Consider the following 11,761-nt stretch of genomic DNA (forward strand, 5'->3'; position numbering starts at 1 on the left):
GGATGCTTTGACAAACTTGGAGTTGAACTCTTTTTAATAAAAATATTTACAGAATGCTCTAATTTGAGTAATAATGTAACATATTACAAATCAAAAAGTTATTACAGATGGTAATTCTTCATATTTTTGTAAAAAGAGTTCAGTTTTAAATTCACCAAAGAATTTCTTTTGAATACTCCCTCTAAAATTATCTACCTTGTGTGTCTTCGCTTAGAAAAGCTATATCCAACATCATTTAAGAGCATTTAACATTTTGAGAATAATATCCGAAGGGTTGCTTGCCAATTCAGGAAGCGTCGTGTAGCCCTTCACGAACTAATCACTGGATAATAGAGGAATTTATATTCGTGCGGCGAGATTCCTCAGCAATGGCGGAACGTCAAGTTGTCACCGCCTCGATGTTTCCGCGACTTTAGCCACGGTCAAGTTAAGTTTCTTAATTAAGAAACCGTCCATCCCAAATGTCTTCGTCAACTGCGTGAGTCTCGCAGATTTAATCTAACGATGTGACGGAAACGTGAGGGGATTTCGCATTAGATAAAAATTCTCATAAAAGAGAAGCGAAGACGTTAAAAGATGTTTAATAATCTTGAATTTATTAAAGTTACTTTTTTTTTAGATAATCTTTAAGATCTTCGAAATACAATGTGGAACCTTTATAGAAATCAATTAAATTGCAATTAGATATATTAATCAACGTATTATATATCAATATAAAAAATATAATATTTATCAATAGCAAATGAAAAAGTATCGTTGAGTAAATCAAACATTAAAAGTACGAATAGCACACACAACTCTCTCTCTCTCTCTCTCTCTGGAGATTTTCAATAAGTTTTAAATTTTATTCTTTAATTTAAGACGAAATCTTTAATTTAAGACATTATTGGTATAAACAAAAATAATATAATATGAAAGGTCTAAAACTTGTAAGACATTTTGCCAAATTTATAGTAAAAAGATACATTAAATAGATATTTTATAAGCAAGAAAAACAAGTTTATAGAAATTTATTTTATGATCTTATTACTATTTTTATTTTATTTGTTTACGCATATCGTTTCCTTATAGCTAAAAACATTTTCTTACATTGTCTCTGATTATAAATTCCCGTTTAATATGGAATTGGCTACCATTCGAGAGATGTGTTTCGACGAGCAACTTTGATAGGTTGACAATACCCGACACTACACTCACGTATGCGAAACAACGGTAAAAAACGGGGATAAAGTGCGTGCGCGGAGAAAAGACACAACGCGGTGGATATTCGCGAGCCCAAAGGGCGTTTGCGGGTTTCCCGCCACCCCGTTTTCGAGAGAGAGAGAGAGAGAGAGAGAGAGAGAGAGAGAGAGAGGGCGAGCGCTTCCGCTTGATCGCCCACATACATTTTCGTTAAAACGCGCGTGTTCCGTCCGTTTCATTAATTTTAATGCCCGCCGAGCCCGTTCTGTTCATTTCTGCGCAACATATGAATATACCGCCGCACCCTCTCTCGCGCGCGCATTTCCTAGTAGCGTACGCACGTATGCTCTCTTTATCCCTGCGAGCGACACGCGTGTGGTAGCTGGTAGCGTGTGTGTAACTCCGTGTGCTACTGCCTAGCTATATGTAATTCGGTATGTTTGTGCGTGTTTTGTGTATGTGTGTATATGAGGCGTACGCGGGCTCGCAGCGCGGGCTCGCTCATGCGAACGCGCGGCCTCCTCCCCGCCCTCCCCCCGCGGGTTGGTTGATATTAATTAATAATCAGAAACAGATGCGGCCTCCGCTCGCGTCGCGCCGCACTCTCTCTCTCTCTCTCTCTCTCTCTCCTCTCTGTACGCTTCGAAACGATAATTATTTAAGTGCCTCCTCACCCGTTCTCTTTCTCTCTCTCTGTCAGTGCTCTGTCTCCCGGTGTTGAGCGCTTTCTTCGCCGTCGCGCCGGGCGCAGCGTGCTAATTAAAGAGCGTTTGCTGGCGAATTTTACGCGGATCTCTCTCCCCCCTCTCTCTCTCTCTCATTCTCTCTTGTTATACACGGATCGCCATCGTTGTTGTCATCTTCACCCCTCCCGCGAGATTCGTTTGCGCAGTTCGCGGAAACACCCCGGAGACCCGGTGCCACATTTTACGCTCAAAACACCGGTCGAAATGCCATAGGAAATACCAAGATTTTCTTTTATTTCAACGTTTAATAAGTTTGCACTTGAAATTTCAATAAGTTTGTGAAGGAAATTTTTGGCTGTCATTATATATTTTTTAAAGTTTGTTTCAAGAAACGTACTGCGCCTTGAGAAAGTAGGTGTAGCTTCAATTTGTATTTAAAACTCGTCGTTTTCTTACATATTTTTATAAAAGAATTCTTGTTTATTCCTAAAAAAAACTAGATACACACACATTTAGGCCCAATTTCATAAACGTCGGTTAACCTAAGGTTAAAAGTTTAGCAAGACATAAAACGGATAAAGAGTAGAGCATGAGGAATGTTTACTTTTAAAATAAGTGAAATATTCATTTGTTAGTAAAATCCTGTATTACTGTTCGGTCAATAATATTTTCACCGATTCAGTTTAAGAGAGCACAAGACCTCTTCCCTATTATTCACGCGTGTCCGAGAAATCAATATCAAACTCGCCGATACGGGCGGAAAGATCGTCGCCGGAAGTTTTTCCGCGGACGTGCGTTAGAAACGCGGAAAATCAAGGGTGAGGAGGTCCCGTGGTGGCACGGTGGCAGCGGTGGTGGTGGGCCGAAGGAAGAGAGAGAGAGAGAGAGGAAGAAGCGGGACGACGCTCCCGGATGGCGCTTAGCCAGCGACGCTCCCAGCAGTGTCTGCCTTAATATCCGCCACTAACATTATTTCATAAAAGTATTACTATAAATCCAAACTCGCGTTATTTAAGCACCGTGCCTCCGCGCGAGCGAGTAAAGGGAACGGAGACAGAGGGGGCTCGCCTTACTCGCTCTCGCAGGATCTCACCAGAAACCACCTCCGCCATGTCTCCCCGTTCTGCCCCTGGCCGCCCCGTCCCTTCGCGGAGTTCGCCTTACATTATACCGGGCGAAGGAGCGCGGCAGGCAAGTTTTGCCATCCTCTTTTCCCTCCGCCACATTAGAGATATATTATGCAGATAGTGGAGGCGCCGCCGTCGGCCGAGACGAAGCGATCCCGAAGAAGGGGACAGTGCGGGGGACTGCGGAAATTTAAAACTTTATTTACCCTACGCGCCGAACGACTTTTCGCCACCCTCGGTTCTCCTTCCTCCCCCTCTCCTCTCTGCCTCTCTCGCCGGTGTCCACCCACCGGATGTATACACAGAATCTGCACTCGTTACTTGGTGCTTATTTATTTATTCGTACGCGGATGGGATAGCCGGCGCGAAAAACGTTGGAAAGATGGTAAAAGCTATTCCCGCGAACTTCCTCCGCGTCGCGTCGCGTCGTAGCGAGACGATCGAGAGGCTAGATCTCTATTGGTAATGCGCATATATTTATTCGCATAAATATTAAAGATAGTATGTGGTAGAGGTAGGTACGCGTTTATCCGGAAGATAGACATCGTTTCGGAAGAAAGCCGGGTGAGAAACTTTTAAAATTGACTTTACATTACGTACATTATTTCGATTATCGCATCTGCTCATATTTCACCTTTATTCTACCCCAGGTTCATTAAACGCGAAATTCTAGCCTGAGATTAATTAATCCAGAATGTCGGTGTGAGTCAGTCCCCGTTGTGAAATGGACTTCAATTCATACCCATTTAATACTATTACAAATATAATTATATTAGAACGCAAGCAAAACTGATTTTAATAACAAAACTTTGACTTGCCAAACCAAAAGGTTGATAATATTAGTGATAATAATGATGATCTAAATTCTTTATTCAGAATTGCAAATTTTTCCTATTGAATATGATGTAGTACGCATGAACGTTGCTATTGTAAACGTGCAATGCAAGTTCAAGTGCCGCTTTCCTTCATTAGAAACAACATGCATTTATAACTTGTATTTATGTATCGCGTATTATTTTCGCTATCGTCATTTTTTTCCATTTTTCGCAGTTTTCACACTTTCGAACGAGTTATTATATCAATTCTTCAATCCCATGCCCTCGCAAGCACCGCGAGAGGATTCGATTTACGAGAATCCAAAGTCGAGACGCGGCAAATTCGGTAAAAATCCGAGAAAACCGTTTCCGGTTCCGGCTCTTTGAACTTACTCGTTCGGGACCGGTACTTACACCCTTCGTCGAAGGCGACACTTCGCCGTGATTGCGTGCGACGGAGGGTGAAGAAAGAGAGAGAAAGAGAGGAAGAAAAAAGGAAAACTCGACCGCCCTCTTTTAAACTCCCGGCCGCCTCCGAAGAGAAGGCGGCTGGAAATGAACGCGGAGGCGACGAACGGTGGAGGGAACGAAGGCGTAAACCGACGGCGACGGTCGGCTGATTAGTCGCGAGACTTTGCCCGTTTTCACGATTTTCTCGACTCGATTCCGACGATTCCGACTCGCGCTGCCGCCGATTCACGGAAGATCCTTAACGTCGATGAAGAAGGTGCGACGGGGGACGAGTTTTTCTCCATCTCTGGCGACGCTCATTCCGCGATTCTTTCTCTCTTAAGCAAAAGACGAAAAAAAAGATTCCAGACCGACGCCGACGAGGTAAAAATAAGTAAACGGCGCGAAACAAGAAGCAAAAATCTCGAGGCGATCGGTTTAAATCAAAATTGAAATAAATCAGTTTAACTGTAAAATCGGTATAATTTTGTTCAACTTTTAATACTAGAGAAATGAATTGTACTTGGAGAATAATTGATCACAAATTGGTGAAATCAAATTGAATGATTGAGATTATTAGAAAAATAAATAATATAAAACTTTCTTAATAATGGAATTATCTAGTTGTAAAAAATCGAAATACTTTATAATGGCTAATATTTGTATGTAATATTCCTACATAAAGTGTTTCAAATAATAAGCTGTTTAAAATTAAAGTATTTAAATATTTATCTAATATAATTATCATTTAATATGCAATGATTCTTTTTAGAGAGACACTTGAAGAATATTATATTTGATAATTCATTACCTTATCCACATACTACTTAAAATGTTGCGTCCACATAATAAAATTTTTCGATAATAATTTAATCGTAAAAAATAATAAAAAAGTAATTAGCGTAAAATACACTTTTCCATCTGTAGGATAAAAAATTAAATTTACGAAAAATACATAATTTTCATATTCTCTGTTTTGAATCCAAACGGCACGAAACATTCAATACGCGCTTCGAAAATTGTTTGAGGCAAAATATTCTGTATATAAAGTATTATTTTCTTTCGGCGATAAGATATTCTTTAAAAATGCACAATTTCAGGCGCCGCTGGCCGACGCTCATTAATTTTTCGCTCTCGTCCTAAGCTCATCTCGCACACGCGTTAAGACTCGTTAGGACCTTGAGCGCCCAACGAGGCGAACTCGCGCGAACGGAAATCGCTCGCTCGCGCGAACAACCCCATAAATATTGTAGCGACGCGAGCCGCAGGGGAGTTTTCTGACTCGTTGGCGCTAATGCGGAGCTGCACTCGCCCGCCTCTGAAGCGCGCACTGAAGGTCTGCCCTTTGCCCATTTTTGAAAACCCCACGAAACCGGGGCTAAATATAAGTTTTACGCGGTCCCCTCCGTGCGTAAATGACATTGACAATTTGCTAACGAACAAAGTTTTAACCTTAATAGCACCAATTTATCGTCCGAAAATTTATGACGTGTAACAATATAATACATTTAATTATAATATAAATAAAAATTATTATATATACAATTTTTATATATTGTCAATTATGAATAATATTTGCTACATGTATATAACATATATTACATATACGAATAAGAGATCCACATACAATAATAAAAGAATTAAAAATAAATTAAAATGGAATTGCGTATTCGTTTGATGTCTTATAAAATATGTTTTAAATTATAGATTAATGCTATTATAAGAGGGTTATAATTGACGTTATTATAATTGAACTACACTGTTCACTAAAGTTTACACTGTTATATAGTTTACAGTTATATAGTGACGCGATCAGATTTTAGAAGTCTTATATCGAAAATTACTCTTGCATTACGCATATTTAGGCCATTTGCGGGAAAAAGTTAATTAAATTGATTGATTACTTGTAGCAGATCGATACAGCTTTCGGGCTGGTCGGCTGCTACGTCGTGTCTCGTTGCATCGGATTGCATCGTCGGCACTCGAGAGCAAGACAAAGTGCACGAGCGGATGTATCTCGAATCATCAACGAAGCGAATCGGCTTAAGTGAAAATCGCTCGTCGGTTTGCAAACCCGTAAATATTGTAGTAGTGAAACCGCGGGTGGTCGAATCGGGGAGAAAGGAGGAAGAGAAAAAAGTAACGAAAGAGAGAGAAAGAGAAAATCTTTCGCGGCGAGAGTGCGCGAAGGGTGGCAGGACGTGAGTGGGACGAAGTTTTTTTCCGATTGACTGTCGTCTCGGTGCAGCGGCGTTAATACGTGCCTTCTTGCCCCCCTGAAGTGGTCCGTGCGATATGGCGGAAGAATCGATTGCACACGAAGAGAGACCCGGAGAAGAAACGCTTAAACCTCCTCCAGTCACATCGTCCGGTTTTGAGCAAAGCTTTCTCTCTCTCACATTTTCTCCCTCCCCTCTCTCTCTCTCTCTCTCTCTCTCTCTTTCTGTCTTTTTGTTAGCTCGCTCGCTTTTTCGTTCTCTCTTCCGGAAGTAAACCGTGCCGTTATTAGTTCCGCATTTTTTGCCGACTGACCATTGCGTAATGGTCAATAAAGCGTGCATCGGTTTCAAATACATCAGAGCAGCATTTTCTTCCGGATTTGACAACGCCGCCGGTAATTGCTTACTTTGGGGGTTTATCGAGCTATAATGAGAAAATGGGGATGTTAATATGGTAAATTAAATAATGTATCGAGAGATATTCTCTCTTTGCTTTAAATATGTACATATATCGATATTCAACGTTAGATATTCTATTTGAAAGTACTAGAAAACGAAATTTTTGCAATAACTCATTAAAATCAGTGCAACTAAAAAAAATATAAATTATAAAATTCTTCATTTTTAGCATTTTAAATGTGATATTTTTTTATGCTACTCACAGAATATTGAGATATCGTAAATATTAATCTTATGCCAGTAATAAGCGATAAATAATGAAATATTTAAGTAATACTTATTAATAAAATTATATTAATAAAATTACGATAAATTGTGTATTTCGTACAGATGCTATATACATATATGTATATAAGTAGATTAAAGTAAATGTCGCAAGGAAAACATACTGTGGATTAAGATTATTCGATCGAGTGATTTTTTTCTGGCAATCGGAGGAGGACTACGGTAAATCCGAACACCGAGGTTGCTCGGTCAGAAGAGCAAATATACGAGAATGGTGGAAAGGAATGGACAACATTCAGAGCGTGTTCGCCACGACCTTTCCACCAAGAGATATTTCAGGATGAATAGATCGCTTCCGATCAACTTCGATGTATGCATATACGGGATGTATCAAAATTTGCGCACTTCTCATCGCTCGAAGAGAGCTAAATGTTTCCATAGTAAACGTTAAATAAAATTGTTACATTCACATCTTAATTTTTCATGTCAAATACAAACCTTAAGTTAAATTATTTTTGAGTATTTATCTAAAATTTAACTAAGAGGAAGAGAGGAAGAAAGAGACATGTAACAAAGATAAATTATCAACATCAAGTTTTATTGTCTATGTCTATGCTGTTAAAATTCAATCTATTACTACATTTGAAAAATTTTCTTTCTTAAAGAATTTTGTAGCAATATTAAAGTAATAATTAATTATTTATTTTTATTCGTTTATGGTTTTTTTCCATAAAATAAAGGTATATAAATAAAAGGATGTATAAAAGGTGTAGTTCTTGATTCACGCTGTATATGCAAAGAGTTCTCCTACATTCTTCTTTATTTTTCTTTTCTCGGACACCGTCATAGCTGCGTTTGAAATGCGATAAAATCGCATAGTGAGATTCGGAAATTTTAAGAATGGTTGCAAGTATATTATCATCGTAAAATTGATAATATTGATAATATATATTCGTGATACTTTATAAACTACATGTCTGTACAAGGCATTATTAAATATTTTTAACAATTTTTAATCATTATTGATTTCGTAAATTTTCATTAGGCAGTATTAATTTCACAATTCTATATTATTTATTATTAAACATTTTTGTAATTTAGCTTTGCATAACAATTGTTCAATGAAAATAAGGCTCTTTGAAATTAACTAGAGTTTATTTTATTTATTAGAAGTTGAAACTTATCAATTTATATTTATAAAAATTTTCTATGTTCCCTTGCCTTGCGGTGAATTGAGATAAGACTAATTCGTGATTTTGTCTAATTTTATGATTTCTTTCTCGAAAGAATTGTTATATTGAGATTGGGAGTTGTGAACACATCACATAACTCTGGCTACACGTTCGCGCGTTTCTGGCCGCTTCCCGGTCGGGAAGAATACTTAGGTAGCTATTATGTCGAATTTAGTATTGTGATTGTGTAACCGATGTGACTCCATTATAAAATACGTTCGCTCGCGTGAGCGCCGCATTATGTCTCTGAAATGGCATTCGGTTATAATCGTCCGCTCCCTTCATCCCTCTCTTCTTTTCTATTCCTGTCCTGTTTCTCTCATTGGCGGTGTGTGCCAACATTTGGCGTTTCGTCGAGAAGGAGGGACGAGCGAGAGAGAGATATATATGAAAAATTATGTATACCGGTTTTACGCAACAGAAGGCGCACGACCGTAAATGCGTTTCATTAAAGCTCAAGTACAATGAGTACAATCGTATATCTCGATGATAATATTTCGAGTCCTTCGAGCGGAATTTGAGAATATTCTCTTTTGATATTACAGCAAGGAATAAATAGTTCTTGCCGTTAAACAGTGGATTTTATAATATTAATGTTTGAAATTTAAGAAAACTGAATCAAATTATAAGATTTCAGTTCCGCATGCACTGTAAATCCAAGTGTGTTATTTCCACAGTAAATGTCTAAAAATGACAGATTTGACTGAAGCTCGTTCTACATGTTTTGTTGCGTGTTCAATTAACACGTTTAATCGTATTGAATTAAAAGTTAATTATAGTTGAAAGTATGTTCAACTGTGTTAAACGACGTGATTTAAAACAGCAAGAAATGTGTAAGAAGAGCTTCAGTTAAAATGACACACTTGAATTTATTTATTGCCCTTTTTAATATCTATTTATACGGCGGTCTAGATGAGGAACGAGTATCAAAACCGACGAAGAGACAAACGGAAGAGATAAAAGAAGAAAGATTTGGCAGAAGAGGTCAAAATTTATTCTCCAGGTTTTTATAATCAAAGATCTTGGCGCGTACAATCGATGTTAACGAAGCAAGTTCATTGAACACAAGATCAGAACAAACTCGGAAGTTGGCGATTCGGTTCCGCCGATGTGGTCATGATTTTCGAAAAACATATTTCGCTCAACCGAGACGACTCTTTGGTAAGAAGCGGATAGGGGAGATAAAGAAAAAAAGGGTGAAGGAGGTAAGGAGCAGGAAGGGCGGGAGGGACGAAAGCGAGCCAACATCACCACCACTACCACCACCATCACCGCCCGACGCGGCGCGGCGGCGGTACGATATTCCGGTGGCTTCCTCCCCATCGCCGACGCTCGCCGTCATACAATTTATTGGTAAACTTTGCTAGCTTGTTAGAGGGTTACGTGCGCTGGGATAAGAAATATCCAGAGTAGTATGTCCGCCCTCCTCCCTCCACCATTCTCGTCCCCTCGCACCCTCCTCGCCCCGTTCGCTCCGGTACCGTCGCCGTCGCCGTTGCCGCTGCCTTCGTGTTATCACCATTCTTCGCCTGTACACCAGCACCAGCAGTATTGCCGGCACCAGCACGAACATCAGCACCAGCGGCAGCGGCAGCGGCAGCGGCAGCAGCAGCAGCCGCACCAGCGGCAGCGCCGACCCCCTCGGCTATAGGGTTAGAATACCAGGGTTGCCTCCATCGTGCCACTGGTCTGCACCACTGCCTTCGACGCTCTGCCAACCACCACCAGCAGCCAACCTCTGCCACACTCGCTCTCTCCCTACACCCCCCTTCGTCCTTCGCCAGCTGCCTCCCCTCTCCTCTCTCTCCACCCCGGGGGGCAGACTCCGCCGAGAATATGAATATCATACGTTGCCTCCGGATTCGCCGTTCCGCCTTCCCACGTACTCGCGTCTCGAACGGGAAGCGCGGGGCACGTCGAAACGCGCGGGAATGAGCGAACGAACTCGCGGATTAAGTCTCGGGTAAGTTGGGGTCGAAGATCTCCAGCCCGAAATTTCGGGTCTCCCAACCTCGCACTTCTCGCAGGCGGAGCGCCGCATCTTCGCCGTAACGATACCTCGCTTCGGATATACCGCGCTGCATGCCTGTCCCTATTCTCTCTCTTTGAACTTTGAAGATATGGAGCTGACTCGAGAGACTCGTATCCAAAATATCATTTACCAAGAGTTACACTGGATCAAAGTTGCATTAAGTTAGACGCAGGAGTAGGGATGTAGAAAGGAAACTACGTAGAGCTCGATAAAAGATTAAATTAGCAGCAACGCGTATAATACAAAGGTTGTAAATAAAGTAGTGGCAACCCTGTTATAAGATGTATTTGATAACTCTAATATTACTATTGACCTAAATATTACTACTCTATGCCAGTTGCATTTTTTGTACATTTACACAAGGCGACACAGCCCATTCTATCAAGTAATTTTGTGTGGAGAAATCATCAAATAGGTACAACGTCTGTATATGTATGCAACGCTTTAAAGTATATTCACAAGACTAGAATAGGTCCGAAATAGACCAGGCAACGCCTGGATCGAGAGATCCAGATTGTAAAAGATAAAACGTATTTGCCACTTTCCTCCTCGCAGGTGCGATAAGTTTTCATGGATAATCAGAAGCTACGTTAATCTTCGACGTACACAAGGCTTTCATTATTTCATTAACAGCTGCAATGCGGCAGTTGAAACGCTCGGGAGAATAGAAACGAAACGCAGATTCGCGCGCGGCATGGAGATGTGCATGCACGCTCTTCCGAAAAGAGGCTCAGTGTCAGAGATCCACGTTTGCGAGTTTTCCTCTGCCAGCAGCGTTGTCTGTGCACGCCTCTGTGTACTTGTACACCCTACTTGGCGTTTGTGTGTATACCGATGAGCCGGCGAGGATGAGGAAACCAGAGAGAAAAGGAGAAGAGAAACGGTGCCGGGGACAACAATCATAACAATCTAGTTAAACGTTATAAGGATATCTCGCGCTAAGAGGCGTGCCAAGCGTTGCATAAAATCAAATTGTACGCCGAGCCGAGAAGTTATTGTCGTTTCTCATCCCTGCTTTCCCCTTTAAGTCCCTCGCCCCGTCCCCATCCAACTTGTGCCGTCGCCGAAAATTTACCCGAGGATCCTCCACCTCCATCTCCACCTCCGAAGTTTCCCCCCACGCCTCTTCCGCAACCTTCTTTCGAGTCTTTACCGGCACGGCGGGCACATTCGCCCCCGTGAATCTCTCCACCCTCGACAAACGCAATTTTTTGCGCTCCGCATTTGTCAAGGATCTTGAATAAATTCCGAGGAAATGTGTTCGCCGCGTGGTTCTGCCGGTTATTTGAGTTATCTTATATGATTAAGAAGATGTAAGAGTAACGAGAACAAGC

Source organism: Temnothorax longispinosus, chromosome 3, assembly GCF_030848805.1.
Source record: "Temnothorax longispinosus isolate EJ_2023e chromosome 3, Tlon_JGU_v1, whole genome shotgun sequence".
Lineage (NCBI taxonomy): Eukaryota > Metazoa > Arthropoda > Insecta > Hymenoptera > Formicidae > Temnothorax > Temnothorax longispinosus.